At 58.4% G+C, this 15427-nt stretch overlaps 1 long non-coding RNA gene across 1 annotated transcript; it reads left to right on the top strand.

Annotated features, from left to right (window-relative positions):
* The first annotated feature begins 172 nt into the window (after nt 1–172).
* On the top strand, nt 173–14658 carry LOC131280658 (uncharacterized). The gene is made up of 4 exons (XR_009188369.2): nt 173–344; nt 5357–5745; nt 6762–6984; nt 9889–14658. It is a non-coding gene; the product is annotated as an uncharacterized lncRNA (long non-coding RNA).
* The last annotated feature ends 769 nt before the right edge of the window (nt 14659–15427 follow it).

Below are 15427 nucleotides of genomic sequence, written 5' to 3'. Positions count from 1 at the left end.
GCCTCCGGGCCGGGGGCGGGGGTGGCCGGGGCGGCGGGGCAAGTCCCCCGGCGAGGACCCGCGGGCGGGCCGGGGGCCGCGGGGCGCCCCCCTGGCCGGCTGGGCTCGGCTCGCGTCGCCGGCCCCGGGCTCGAGGCGCGCGGGGTCTGCGCGCGGCGGGGGCTGCGGAGGAGCCCGAGCGCCTGGCGGTGCGGGGACGTGCGGCGGCGGCGAGACCGAGCCGCGCCGCGTGCGAGGAAAAGCCGTCCTTATACTGACACCAAATGTCTTCGGGGAAAGCTGCAGGCGCGGGCCGCTGGAAGGGGGAGGCGTGGAGGCGACAGACAGACTGACGGCGGCGGCTGGTGAGCCCCCACCCCGCCGCAGACGGCAGGAAGCCCCCCGCTCTGCGGTCACCTCCTTAAAATGCAGGGTCGTGCCTGGGGGCGGGCTCTGCTCCCCCGCAGCAGGGGGGCTGCGTCATGCGTAAGAGAGGGGGGACCCCATTAACGACTACCCCCTGTCCCGGGCGTCCGGTTGTCCATAGAGCGCGCCGGATTCTCGCGGGGCCGCTGTGAGAGGGGAGATGGGGCTCGTTTCCCCCATTGCCCCAGTGAGAGGCACCCATAAGGCGCCCAGCTCGGAACTGGGGGAGCCGGGCTGGACACTGCCCAGGCAGGAACCCCACTTCCCACACACACTTCTGCTTCTTCCCATCCTTCCAGGCTTGGCTGGAAGGGCACCTCCCTTGGCAAGGCTTCCCAGCAGTCCATCCCCCCACCCCGGCCCAGGATGGCCACCTCTTCCTCCAGCTGCAAAGGCCCCAACCTTGCCACTTCCCCTGTAGAGCTCGGGGCCCAGGAGCTGGAGCCCCTGCTTGTGTCCCTGCAGCCCCAAAGGGGTGCCCCTAAACCCTTCTCCCCTGCCTCCCTGCTCCCCCCTCCTCACTGGCCTGTGGATGGAACTGGGGGGCATGTCCAAGGGTGTAAGCCAAACAAACGAAAGGCATCAAGACCCTCCCAAACGCAAGTCCAATGGACTGCTGGCCTTCAACGTAGGGAGCATTTAATGAGCTCCTCCTGTATGCCAAGTGCCTCTTTACTCTTCATCCCCATTTTACTGATAAAGAGACTGAAGCTTCTGGAATAGCCACCTGGGCAAGGTCAAGGTCACTCAACCAAGCAGCAACAGCCCCCAGTGTGAGGGTCAGGCTCACCAAGCCAGGCCTGGGGTGTCTTCTGCACACTGGGCCACCCAGCTCAGCCCTCCCCTCCCCCACCTCGCCCTGGCCTGGGGGACAGGCACAGCTTTGGAGGAAGGCCCACTCAGGTCCCCTCCCGGTTCTGCCGCTTCCTGGCTGAGGGCCGTGGGCGAGCCCCTTCTCTTCCGTGAGCCTCAGCCTCCTCACCTGTGAAATGGGGATAAAAGTCCACCCCCCGCAGGAGGCCAGCAGTCCACACAGGGCTTGGCACAGGGTCTCGCACACGGCAGGTGCTCACAAGTATCATCTCTTCCTCCCTTTTACTCTCTCCGGGGAGGCAAGACAAACCTTTGTAACCAGAGCACCAAGCCAGGTGGCGTGAGCCTGCGCGAGGCTAGGAGGGGGCTCGGGCAGGCCCAGGGTGAGCCAGACAGCGGGCACGGCTGGGATGGGTTTATTTAAGATCGGCAGTCCTCAGGGAATGCCTCGTCAGAGACCTGAGACCTGAGCTGGCCTTGAAGGCCTGTGCGGGCTGGAGAGGAGAGGAGAGGAGGTGGCTGGAGAGATCCAGGTGGGAGGCATCGTGGGCAGGTAGGAGAAAGGACGGTGTGGGCAGGCACTCCTGCTCTGACCAGCTGAGTGCACGGCTGGGAGGTCCTAGGCATGAGGGTGAAAGGAATCAGGCAGCAGGCCCGGGAGATCAGCCACCGTGCGTTCCTGCCTGTTCTCCTCTAGCAAGACTTTCATAAAGTTCAAAAGGCCGAACACACCTTGAGAAGCCACCAGATGTGAATTCTCAGGACTGGGTCCTTTCAGGTACATTCTCCCAGAGTGGCCACCCAGCCCCTGCTTGCATACCAATGGTGACGCAGAGCTCACCACCTCTCTGCACAGCTTCTTACCTCTCTGATCATTCAAAGTTCCTTATATTTTTGAGCAGACATTTGCCCCCTTCTATGATTCTAGTCCCACCCCTGTCCTGACAAAACTAACGCCACACCCCCAACCTCCTTCAAGCCCCTGCACAGGAAAAAGTCCTGCTTTATGTCCAACCTAAATGTTTCATGCTTCAACTTAAAACCTCAGGTGTCCCCTCCATTTCCTGTCCACCCCTGAGGACTGGAGGGTGCAGGCCTGAATGAAGCTCATGGAGGAAATTGGGACGAGGGGTGACCCTCGAGCCTGCTGGGGCTCAGGGAATGTGACTCCAAGTCTCGGCAAGAAGCAAGACCACGGCGTCCCTTCCGGAGGCCTGGCTGGCTGCGGGAGCGTCATTTATTCATTATTGCTATTTATATTGTGCCTGGTGTTTGCAGAAGGCCGCATCAGCTGCACACACTCATTATGGGCTTCGCCGTGCCCTGGGAGCCGGGGCCTGCCAGGTCCTCTGCCAGGAGATGGGTGAGGTGGGCCCCGAGCTGGCAGCTGGCCCCTTCCACTCCCCTGGGGACACGCTGGAGCTGAAGGGGACTGGGGCGGGATTCCTGCCCTCCCACATGAGGGGGGACTTCCAGGCCTGAAGATCCCAAGATCACAGAAGCAAAGATTCCAATAACCTCAGAATCCACACTGGTTTATTTCTCAGGTGCTTCCAGAGCTCTTCACTGTGCCAGGACCTGGTCTAAGCCCGTAACAAATATTAACACATTTAATCCATGCCAGCAATCTCGTAAAATAGTAGTTACTGTTTCACAGGTGAGGAACCATTGGCACAGAGAGGTTAGGGAACTTACTCAAGGTCACACAGTGCATAAGTGACAGCGTTGGGATTTGAATTCAGATGGTTTGGCTTCAGAGTCTGTGCTCTTAACTAGGATTCTGGATTCCAAGATTCAAAAGCTCTAAGAGATTTCCTGTTTTCCAAATCAGCTGAGTGACACCACCTACCCCACCTACATTTGGGCTGGTCCCAGATGCCACACCCCATGTCCCATTAGAGCACGTTCCTCTGGGACCGCATTCCTCACAGGTCCTCCAAGCAGCTCTGTGCCCCGACCCCCTGAGAACCAGGCCCAAGTCTCCTAATGGCCCTGCCCTGGGGAGTGGCCTCCCAGGGAGGGGGAGGGGGAAGGCATCCAATGCACCAAACCACCGTCCACATTCAAAAAGCTTTTATCAAGTACTTGCTGGATGTCAGGCCTGTGCCAGGGCTGGAAGACATGAGGAGATGGAAAGGTCTGGAAGAACCAACTGTGGGAAGAACCAACCAGGGAGAGGATCTGGGGGCAGAAGTAGAGAGAGGGTGGGCCAGACGCTGGGCTCTGCCCCGTGTGATGAGGCAGGGGAGCCCAGACCCGGGCAGGCACCTTGGCGGTTTCGGGGATGCCGAGGCGGACCCAGCCTGGAGGGCAGTGGCTGGATCCCTCTGCAACTTACAGAGCTGGAAGTTTCCGAGAGAACACAGTGGCGAGGGAAGGGGGAAAAGATACTGCAAGATGGTGGAGGCCAGGGTCTCCCGGAGCCAAAGCACCTGGGGGGACACCCCCAGGGAGGGGCCGAAGGACTTGGATTTGATGTTGTTTGCACCGAAGCAGTGTGGGTTCCCCTTCCCAGGTCCCCAGGAAAAGCCGCTAGGCACGCAGGGCCTTTTGCCAGCGGGTTTGTCAGTGTGTGGACGTCAAGAAAGGAGGTGAGGTCGCGCTCGGCGCTGACATGGACAAGAACAGCCCCGGGCAGGACAGCCAGTCCATCCGCCGACCGGACCCAGCCAGTAGAGGCAAAGGGTGCAGTCAGAGAGGCCCAGGAGCCCCCGCGTACACAGGAACCCCGCCCAGGAAGAACGGAGGGCGGCGCGACTGTCTCACCTGCAGCTAAGGTGCAGGCAGCCCCGCCTCCTGAGGGAGAGCCCCGCCTCCTGCCGGGGGGGGGGGGGGGGCCGCCTCCTGCACCTGGTAGGAGGAGCCCCGCCTCCTGCACCTGATGGGAGGAGCTCCACCTCCTGGGGTGGGAGGAGCCCCGCCTCCTGCTGGTGGGAGGAGCCCCACCTTGTGCACCTGATGGGAGGAGCCCCCCTCCTGCTGGTGGGAGGAGCCCAGCCTCCTGCACCTGATGGGAGGAGCTCCACCTCCTGGGGTGGGAGGAGCCCCGCCTCCTGCTGGTGGGAGGAGTCCCACCTCGTGCACCTGATGGGAGGAGCCCCGCCTCCTGCTGGTGGGAGGAGCCCCGCCTCCTGCACCTGATGGGAGGAGCTCCACCTCCTGGGGTGGGAGGAGCCCCGCCTCCTGCTGGTGGGAGGAGTCCCACCTCGTGCACCTGATGGGAGGAGCCCCGCCTCCTGCTGGTGGGGGGAGCCCCGCCTGCTGCCAATGGCCCGTTTCCCGCATTAGCAGATTTGACCCTCACAACAGTCCTGGGTGGCGGGTGTCATGAACCACATTTTCCAGATGAGAGAACAAAGCGCCAGAGAAATTAAGTAAATTGCCCAGGGTCACACAGCTAATGAGCGGCAGAAACAGGATTCTATGCCAGAGCAAGTGTGTGTGTGTGTGTGTGTGTGTGTGTGTGTGTGTGTGAGAGGGAGAGCGCGCGCCGTCGTTCTCCCACCTGCCCAGAACAGGTGGAAATGGGGTGGAGGGTGAACTGGGACAGACCTCAGGACCTCAGGGTCCTGAAAGGTGGGAGATCCCTGGTTCTCAGCCAAAAGAGGCAGCTGCTGCCCTAGAGGCTTCCTGGGGATTGAAGAATCCGTCTGGACTCAGCCAGTAAGAGTTGCCTAACCCCCAGGCCTGGTGCCCCAACAGTCTACTGCCAGCAAGAGGGGGGATGGGGTGGGGGGGGAGCTGGTAGGGGGTTATTCCAGCATCACTGTCAGAGAGGAGAACCCCCCAAGACATAAACTCCAGAAACCCCCTCACGTTGGTGTCACCCAACAGTGGGCAAAGCACTTCCACACCATTTCCTCTGCAGCACCCAGTGACCTGGGACCCAGCATGCAGCAGGTGCTTAGTATTTGCTGAATGCATTTCCTGAATGCCAGTGCAGCACAACAGTCATTTCCAGCCCACTTCACTGATGAGGAAACTGAGATCAAGAGAGGTGATACTGGAAGCAGATGCGACTCAAGTGACTGAGCTCCCGCCTACCCCATGGGAGGTCCAGGTTTGGTTCAGGTGCCTCTTTTTTTCTTTTTTTCTTTTTTTTCCCATGATTTGTTGTATTTCTCTCCATCTATCTCAGGTGCCTCTCAAGGAAGAGGAGCAAGATGAGCTGAGGCCACAGGCTGGCACTTTGGGCAGGCCCGGAGAACTGACGCAACAAGATGATGCAACAAAGAGATATAAGGAGGAAAACAATGAGAAGACAAAGCAAGGAGTGGAGGTGGCTCAAGCAATTAGGCGCCTCCCTCTCACATGGGAGGTCCCAGGTTCGGTTCCAGGGCCTCCAAAAAGAAAACCAGCACACAGGAAGCCCTAACAAATAAAATCTTAAAAAAAAAAAAAGGTGATGCAACATGCAGTCACTTGATGACGTTTATTAACCACCTACTATGTGCCAGGGGTCGGATATGCAGAGACAATGAAGCCCAGCCCCCGCGGGAGACCGTGTGTTTCCAGCGGCCTTGGGGGGTAAGTACAGGCTTGGGTGGGGGCACTGAGGGACCCCAGGAGGAAGTCATGTTTTTTGGTGGGGGCGGATCAGAGAAGGTTTCACTAAGAGAGTGACACTTCGAAGGCCTTGCTCCTAAGGCGAGGGCAGTGGAGGAGAACCTCAGAGGCAGGTCGGCGCAGGTGGAGGGGGCAGGAGCAAAGGCCGGGAGGTGTGGTGGGGGCACCATGTGGCCCAGGCAAAGCTTGGAATGCAGGCAAAGGGAGGGTCCGCTGGGGGCAGCAGGGCCCGATTTGCTGGAGGCTCAGGAAGTGGCAGATGGTCAGAGGGGAGGGGTGAGGCGGGCACTGGCCCCCGGCTGCAGAGCCGGCTGGAGGGCCGGAGCAGATCCGCCCGCAGGCCAGGAGGCAGAGGGGAAGGGCCTGGGCTGCAGGGGGGAGGCAGGGCCCCCGCCTCTCCCCCTGGCCCTGGGTAGGCGATGTCTGGAGTCCCTCCCAGCAGAGGCCCCCAGAGCTCCTCCCAGCCTGGCCCTGGGAAACTTCCCAGCCCGGAAAGACAGCGAATCAAGAGAGGAGAAAGCAAGATGAAGGAAGGCATGGGAAGGAAGAGATGAGGGGAGACAAGCCCGGGAGGCTGGAGCCAGGGGAGAGAGGGAAGGGGGGGGAAGGAGGGAGCTGTCCTCTTTCGGCCCCCCTCTCTCTAAGTGTCCTCCTCTTTTCCCCGTTTCTCTTGCCGCTCTCCCTTCCTCCTCGGCTCTTTCCCTGCCTTCTCCTGCCAGGGGATCTCTCTGGCCGTCTTTCTCTGTCTCCCTGTCTCTCCTCTGCTCTCTCTCCCTGCCTGGCTCTCGGCATCACTCTGGCTCCCCGGCTCTGCCCTTTGTCCTCTCTGTCTCTGGGTGTCTAGCTCACTCTCCCGTCTTTGTGCTCTGTACCAGGTAGTCTTTCACACACTCTCGTCCTCGCCTGTCTCTCTCCCCGCCACTCCTGCTGCTCGGAGAAGGAGTGACACAACAGGCACCTTTCCCTTTTGTCCTCAGCTGGACAAAGGCTGGACCCTGGCAGTCAGGCCTCAGGAAGCCACCTGCGATGTCACCATCAAAGAGGGCCGAAGTGCAGCTGCTCCAGGCTGGTCTGGTCACCCCACTGCCGTCACCACAGGCCCTGGGCCCTGCTCTGCCACCCGCTGGTGCCCGATGGCTCAGGCGTCTCAGAGGGCAACTTCTCAGCCTGCAGATCCACACCACGGTTCTCTCTTTTAAGGTCCTGATCCTCCTCCAGGCGAGACCCCCCACCCCCCACCCCACGCTGGGAAGGAGGATTCGGGCCAGGCCACCAGCTCGAGGCCAGCTCTGTGCCGAGGCCAGACTCTGGTTTTGGAGAATCATCCCAGCCCTGCCGTGCGCCTGGCTGTGATCTTAGAGAGGAGAAAAGGCTGTGATCAGGTGTCTCCACCTGGAGAGCTCCTTTGTACCCTTCAGGCCAGCTCAGAAGTCACCTCCTCCAGGATGCCCCCAGGCGGAATTGGGGCTCCTCGCCCCACACTCCCACCTTGCCTTGAGGGCCTAGCTGTCTGCCCTGCCCCCACCAGACTGGGAGCTAAAGAGGGAGGGGTTTGCTAAAGGAGTGAGTGAGCGAATGAATGGGGGATGATTATCACGAAGGAGGGCAGATGATGGGGCATCCTTGTCCCTTCAGCCACTCTTCCCTGGGCCCCTCCTGTGTCCCCGGCACAGTTTTGGCCCCTGGGGGTACAGCAGGAAGTGAAACAAAGTCCTTGGCATGGAGCTTATCTCAGTGGGGGAAGAAGAAAATACAAAAGATAAATAAGTGAAGTGTAGAGTGTGTCAAATGATGGCCAACCTACAAGGAAAAGAAAGTAGGGGGTGGGGATTGAGGGCCATGGGGCTATCATCTTAAATGAGGTGGCGGCAGACATGACCTGACACAAATCCTCAGCTGTCACCCTGGCTGCTGCGTAGAGAATCGATTCGTGGGGACAGGTGTTGGTGAGTCTTCCCTCAGTCCAGGGGGAGAGGCTGAGTGCTTTCTTAGCAGGCTCCTTGGTCCCCGGTGCCGATAGGCACCCCTTCCCGGCAGGAGTCCAGACGTGTCTCCATTCTGGGAACAGCCTGGAGCCCGAGCTGCCCCTCCAGCCTCCTGGCCCCTGCCTCACCCCCTCCCATCCACCTCTCATCTTTCAGTCATTTACACCCTCCCCGACACACTCTCACACTCACACACACACTCACTTTCATAAAACCTTTCCAAGAATCTTCCTCGGAGGGCAGAGACATAGGAACGGCAGGTGTGGCGCAGGAGAGGCCGCAGGAGAGATCTGGGAGGCTTCCTGGAGAGAGAGGCTTTTGAGACGTGCCTGGAAGGTGCCAGGAACATCCTCAGATTAAGACGGGGAGCAGCGCTTCCAGCAGGCCTCCAGGCCTGCTTGGAAGTCGTAAATTATGAACAGCTGGGGAAGCAGCGTGAGCCGAGCCCAGGGAGGCACAGATGCTCTGGGAGGGCCTGGGGTGCCCCGTTGACCAGCGGGTTCTCCCTACCCATCCACCTGCACTTCCACATCTCTGAGTCCCCTCAGCTTCCCCACAGCCTGGCCGGGTGAACAGGGCCCAGAGAGCCCAAGAGACTGGCCTGAGGCCACACAGCAGACAGCAGCGAGGCAGGTCCCGAATGCCAATGCAGGTCCCGAATGCCAAGCATGCATTCACTCCACTCTCCCCCGGGGTGGCCAGGTCCAGGCAGCCTGGAGTCTGCGACCCCCACCCCCGACTCCCAGTGGGTATCCCCTGCACCCCAACCCTTCAGAGGAAACTTGGGGAGGTTCTCTGCTGCTTAACACAGAGCATCCACTTCTGGGGCACTGAGCTGCCCCCCATCCCCCAAAAGGAGAAGAAACACACAAAGAGACACTGACACGTAATTTTCACACTCTTATGTGTGCGCACACACAGACATCCAAACCGACACATTCACACAGACCCACAAACACCCTCACACGTACACCCAAACATACCGCTTTCAATAAATACACCTCACGGTAGGACACAAATCCACACAAATTCGTTCCCACCCACGCTCCAGCACACACAGACACAGGCGTATTTTTATTATTAAGTTCACACCACACAGCACAAGCACAAATATGCACTTTCTCAAATGCTTTCAGAAGAGGGAAAGACATATTCCGTGGGTATATGAACGGCAGAGGGTAGTGAAAGACACCAAAGAAGAGAGAAGGAAGATGGAAAATATCAAGGGACAAAGAGAGAGATGGTGAACGAAGCAGCCAGGTCTGGGAGGAGGGAGCGAGTGTGGAGCATCAAAGAAGAGAGAGATTTAGGGAGGGGTGGGGGGGAGAGGGGAAAGATAGGGAGGAAAAGATAAGGAGATAAGGAGGCAATAGGGGGACAGAGCATGGAGAAGAGAACAGTGAGGGGAGAGGAGCCTATGATTGGAGCCTAACTTTAGCTGCAGCGCAGCGATGACTCACGCTTGGGTTGGGGGGAGCGTTGAATCGGCTCCAGGTTTCTGTTTATATACCTCGATGAGCTAAATATACAGGCTAAGGGGTTCTTCTGTTCTGGTCCAGCAGCTCCTCTGCCTTCTTCCTCCCACCCTTGCCTCCCTTCCCAGCACACACACACACACACACACACACACACACACACACACACAGCCCCTGCCGTCCTCTCCCTCTCCGTTCTCCTGCAGCCTGCAGCACTTGCCCTGCTCCTGCCCAGAGCTCTCCCCACCGGGGCCTCGGCTGCCAGGAGCTGGCCACAGAGTTTGGCTCCAAGCTCAGCGATAACAGGGTCCAAACCGCCCCTTTCTGAGGCCTGGAGATCGGGTGGAAGGGGTGACACTGGCCCGAGGCCACACAACCTGCAAATAGATGAGGCACACCAGAGCCTTCCCTGCCCGCCAGGCGGAAACGCTCCTGGGAGAAAGGGGTGAGGGCCTGGGCGAGGGGGGCAGGCAGGCCGGGCGCTGGAGGAGGAGGAGTGGAGCGTGGAGGGAGGGAGAGCAAGAGCCCGAGCCTGCAGGCCAAGGGAGAGATGGGATCGTGTGGGGGTGGGGGGCGGAGATCGGGGTCCCTGGGAACAAAGGAGAGAGAGCACTCCACTGACAAAACCATCTCTGGACCCACAGGGAGCTCCTCCGACATCATCAGACCCTGCTGCAGCTCCCTGCACCCCGACTTCCCAGGTCACCGCCCTTCGCCACCCAACCAGCCCCACCGCGAGCCCGCCCGGCGCCGTCCGCTGTCCGTGGTGCTGAACCCCGCGCCGCTTCCCCCCGCCTCGGCAGGTGCCTGCTGCCGCCCTGACCTGTCCCAGGAATTGAGTAGATATTGGGAGAAGAGGCGGCGAGGGGAGAGAAGGGAGAGAAGACAAAGGACAGGAATTGTGAGACGCAGCCCCAACAAGAGATTTTCAGGGAACGAGAGAGGTTTTTTCTTTGACATCAAATAACCAGTAACTGACCGAGAAAAACACCCCAAGCAATCACGGCCGACAAATCGAGGAGCCCGGGGGGTGAGGGCGGGGCGGGGGGTGAGATGCCTGTGTGCTGGGCGAGTGTTGACGTGCACACGCGAATCCAGGCCAGGGGGCGGAAAGCGGGCGGCGCGGAGCAGCCGCCTCGGCCGGGCTGAGCCAGGCGCTCCTGGTCGTCCTGTGTCTTTATTATCCATCTCGATGAAAAGGTTGCGAGTTTTCACACTGTCACAGAACAAACAGCCGCCACTTCCGTTTCCCAGGGTAGGTGGCTCTTTCATGTACTCCTGACAGCTCCATCGTATTTCTGACAGTTTCAAAATTTTTGTTTTCCTCCGGGAACTTGGAGGAGCGCTAACCCTCCCTTCTCGGTCACACGCCGGGTTTAAGGCGCCTGGCTGCCAGCCTCCTGCCTGCCCTCCCAGGCTGCACCTGCCCTCCCCCGCCCCCACACTGTCTCCTGCCTCCAAAGCCTTTGCACGTGCTGCTTCCCTCCCACTCCTGGAGTGCCTTCCTGGCCCCCGCTTCTCCTCCCAGCCCCTCTGTCTCCCCCACTGGACAGGGAGCACCTGGATGGCAGGAAGCACCAGGCTCATCCCAGCCTCCCCAGCCGCTAGCCCAGAGCCTGTCATGCTCGTCGGCTTTCTTTCCTTTCCCTGGATGTGGGTGAACCGACCCAAGAAATGCCTGACCAAATATCCTGGGAGGAGGGGAGACTGGCTCTTCAAGCAAGGACGGTGTTGCAGGTGTTTGGGGAGAGAGATCCCCGAGTTCTTAGCTAGACACTTACTGCCTAAAGGAACCTTAAACACAGCTTAATAGACTCTTCCTTCCCCCTTTCATCTCATTTTGCAAATGAGGAAACTGAGGCTGAGAGAGAAAGAGAAGAGCAAGTTTGTCCAGGGAAATGAGGGTGCCCCAAAGCTGTCTGCGACACGGGGTAGGGTCGCACTGCGTGGGAGCTGGTGCAGGTAGAGCTGGCTCTTTCTCCCAGGCCCCCAGGGCCCCCTAGCTTGGCCACACCTGGGCCTCAGGAGGGACCCTTTGGGCCTAGGCACGAAGATGGCCCCACTCTGTCCTCCACCACCCCACCTGCCAGAGGATCCCCGCCCTCGAATAATGAACAATTGCTAATTTAATTACATCTTTCATTCATTTGGGTCTCCAAGGAGCTGTGAGCTGGCATCTGAGGAAACGCTCAATAGTTCCCAAGAGGGAGAGAGGGTTTCCTTTCTTGCTTTAGAGAAGGGAGAGGGGGAAACTAGGAACTCCAGCAGACCCTGGACAGCTCCCACCCAACTGGTGTGCAGAGTGCCTGCCCGTTTTCCTCTGGGACCGCCTTCCCCAGACGGAACCAGTCCCTCCAGCAGACTTGAGTTTGGGACCAGCTGGGCACTGGGCAGAGAGTCAGGAGCCGGCTGATGGAGGCAGCAAGGGGCTGAGGGGAAGGCCCCCCAGCCTGGTGTTTTTTATTTGTATTTATTTATTTATTTACTGCAAATTTAAAAATTATTTTTTATTATTATCTTTTTTTCTTAAGGTACATAAATCTGGTATGGGGTTTTTGTTTTGTTTTGTTTTGTTTTAAAGATTTATTTTCTTTATTTCTCTCCCCTTTCCCCCACCCCCCCAATTGTCTGCTATCTGTGTCCATTTGCTGTGTGTTCTTCTGCATATGCTTGCATTATCCAGCAGCACTGGGAAAATGCATCTCCTTTTTGTTGCATCATCTTGCTGTGTCAGCTCTCCTGGACAGGCTGCATTTTTTTTCACGCAGGGTGGGTCTCCTTGCAGGGTGTACTCCTTGCGGGGCACACTCCTTAAGCGTGGGGCACCCCTACAAGGCACGGCATTCCTTGTGCATGGCAGGACTGTGCGTGGGCCAGCTTACCACGTGGGTCAGGAGGCCCTGGGGATCGAACCCTGGACCCTCCATATGGCAGACAGATGCTCTATCAGTTGAGCCACGTCCACTTCCCAGATCTGGTGTTTTTCAAAGACACACAGCCAGGAAGCGGTAGCGGAGGTGCTGTGTGCTGGAGCATCAGAATCTCTGTGATCACTTCTGTGTCAAGCACTTTACTCAGACTAACTTAAAACCTCACAGCTTTTTCATCTGCATTTTACTAATGAGCAACTCAGCCTGAAAGGAGGGGAAGTGACCTGCCCAAGGCTATCGGGCAGGTAAGAGGCATACCAGGAGCCAAAGTGCTCTTTCTGGCTTAAAGCCCCTGCCCAGGTTTGACCGGCTCCAGGGCCTCTAAGCACCCGGGATCTCCAACAAGGAATCCCAGGAAACATCTAAGCCAAGGATGCTAACATTCTGGGAGGAGCATCAACAGGTCCAGGAACCTCCTGGAAGTGTTTGGAAAATCTTGTGCATACGTGCAAATATCATCAAATCCTAGTCCTAAAGATGAGGAAATGGGCTCAGAAAGGGGGTGGGGAGACAGGCCCCAGATATATACAGGATGTGCCTGAGCTCAAATTCACACCCAGCTCTGACCTCCAAGGCCTGGCTTCCCCATGGGATTGAGCAGGTGAGGACTCCAATTTCCACACTGGTCAAATGGTGTGATATGGGTGACACAGATTAAGGGACCTTAACTATTCATAGGAAAACACCTTGTAAATGAATGGATACCAAAAAAAAAAAATGAGGGCAACACTCATAAAGCACTTAGAACGTGCTCATTTAATGCTCACGGCAACCTATAGGGCAAATACTATTAGAAAGCACAATTTATGGCTGAGGAAATAAAGGCACAGAGAGCTTAAGTAACCGCCCCAAGTTACCCAGCTCATAGATGGTGGAGCCAGGATGTGAACCCAGGGAGCTGGCTCCAGAGTTGTACCCTAACCACCTCAGGAAGCCTTGGAGGACGGAGGCCAGGGACGGGCCTGGGAAGTCATCGGGCAGAGAGGAGGGGAGGCCCACCTGCAGCCTGGAGGCAGAGGCAGAGGAAGGGGTGATGGGAGGGCATGTCTCCCAGCGCAGAACTGCCCGTGATGGGTAAGTCCTGGTGCTCCTGGTACCGACCTGGAGTGGGGAAACAGCTGAGTCCCCGTCCTGTCGGGTCCTGCCGGCATGTGGTTTGCAGGGGAGTGGGGTGCTGCCAACCCAGGGGCAGGCAGGTGAGGCAGTGGGGACTCCAAAGGCCCTGCGGGCCATTAGCTGGGCAGGCAAAGCCGACCACCACTGTCGCCTCCCCCGCACTGGGGCTCCCAGCCTCTCCTGCCCCAGTGAGGCAGCGGAAAGGGGCAAGCCTGGGGGCAGAAGGGAGGTGGCGTCCAGGAGAGGGGCTGGTGCCCTGGGCTCAGGGCCTGGTCTTGGAGTGGAGAGGAGGGGGAGGGTCTGAAAGGGGTTTGGAAGGTTGAATCGACAGGTGAGAAGGGGAGAATGGCACCCCGAGTTCTGACCCAGGTGAGACAGGCTGGGAGAGGAGAAGCAGGTTTGGGGAAGGAGGGTAGGCTGTACTTGGGAAACATGGGGGCCGAGAGACCCGGGGCCACGCGGGAGGAGGCATCTGGGGGGCCGTGGAGCGCAGGCCAGGGGCCCCCGAGATCTGAGCTGCACAGAAGCCACGAAGCCTTGGACGGCTCCGCCAAAGGGTCCGTGGACTTGCCCGCGTTCCTGGTACCTGCTACTCAGGAGAGGAATCGAGGCGGCTGCTCAAGACCCTCTGGGGACATCTCCTCCAACGTCCACCCTGCCAGGGCCCCCACGAGGGGTGTCCACCCCGGGACTGCCCTCTGCAAGGAGGCTGTCAAGGTGCCATGCCCTCGGGCCCGCCGTGGCCTCCCCGTGGCGTCTTAGGGGCCTGACCTCCCCCAGCGCAGAGCTTGGCCTTGGCAGACCCCGTGGACCCCTGGGGGCTGACTTCACCCCAGCTTCAGGGAGAACTTCCAAGTTTAAGGCTGTCCTGCCAGGGAACAGGCTGCCCGCCCAGGGTGACTCTGTGACTGCCACAAAACTGGCCAACACTCCCTCGTCCCAACCGCCCCCACCCGGCACCCGCCCCCACCCTGCCCTGCCCCGGGCGTCACCGTCTCGCGTCCACACGGGCACCCAGCTCCTCCCTGGCCTCCTGCCTCGAGTGCCCCTGCTGGCTATCCCTGGTGCCTCAAAGGAGCGCAATAAGAATAATTTTTACCTCTTATTTTTAATTTATTGAGGTGAAATTCACCTAACACAAACCTGGCCATTTTAGAGTGGACAGTTAAATGGCATTTAATCCATTGACAGTGTGATGCAACCACCACCTTCATCTGATTCCAAAGCATTTCCAGCACCCCAAAACAAAGGCCCGCACCCCGGAAGCAGTCTCTCCCCACTCACCCTCCCCGCAGGCAACTGTCCATCTGTGTTCAGTTTCTGTGGATTTAGCTATTCTGAATACTTCATATAAATGGAATCATACAAGGCGTGGCCTTTTGTGGCTGGTTTCCTTCACTCAACAATGTTTTTGAAGTTCATCGATGTTGGAGCACGTGTGCCGTTCACTTTCATGGCCAACTAATACCCCACAGAGCACAGCTCGTTTCTCCTTTCCTCTGCTGCTGGACATTTGCGCTGATTCCACTGTTTGGCTCTTGTGGCAATTGTGCTATGAACACGTGTGTACATGTATTTGCTTGAGTTCCTGTCTTCCTTTCTTCAGGGTACCTACCCAGGAATGGAAATTTTCAATAAATATTTTTATATATAAGAATGGCCTTAGGGGGAAGAGGACTTGGCCCAGTGGTTAGGGCGCCCGCCTACCACGTAGGAGGTCCAAGGTTCAAACCCCGGGCCTCCTTGACCCGTGTGGAGCTGGCCCATGCGCAGTGCTGATGCGCGCAAGGAGTGCCGTGCCACGCAGGGGGGTCCCCGCATAGGGGAGCCCCACGCGCAAGGAGTGCGCCCCGAAAGGAGAGCCACCCAGCGTGAAAGAAAGTGCAGCCTGCCCAGGAATGGCGCCGCACACACGGAGAGCTGACACAACAAGATGACGCAACAAAAAGAAACACAGATTCCCGTGCCGCTGACAACAGCAGAAGCGGACAAAGAAGAACAAGCAGCAAATGGACACAGAGAGCAGACAATGGGGAGGTTGGGGAAGGGGAAGGGGAGAGAAATAAATATTAAAAAATTAAATTAAATTAAATTTTTAAAAAAGAATGGCTTTATTGTTGAGAACCCGCCTCCTACA

Source organism: Dasypus novemcinctus, chromosome 12 (assembly GCF_030445035.2).
Source record: "Dasypus novemcinctus isolate mDasNov1 chromosome 12, mDasNov1.1.hap2, whole genome shotgun sequence".
In the NCBI taxonomy this organism is placed as follows: Eukaryota; Metazoa; Chordata; class Mammalia; order Cingulata; family Dasypodidae; genus Dasypus; species Dasypus novemcinctus.
The sequence above is the reverse complement of the archived record's forward strand: the minus strand, read 5'-3'. Positions and strand labels throughout refer to the sequence as shown.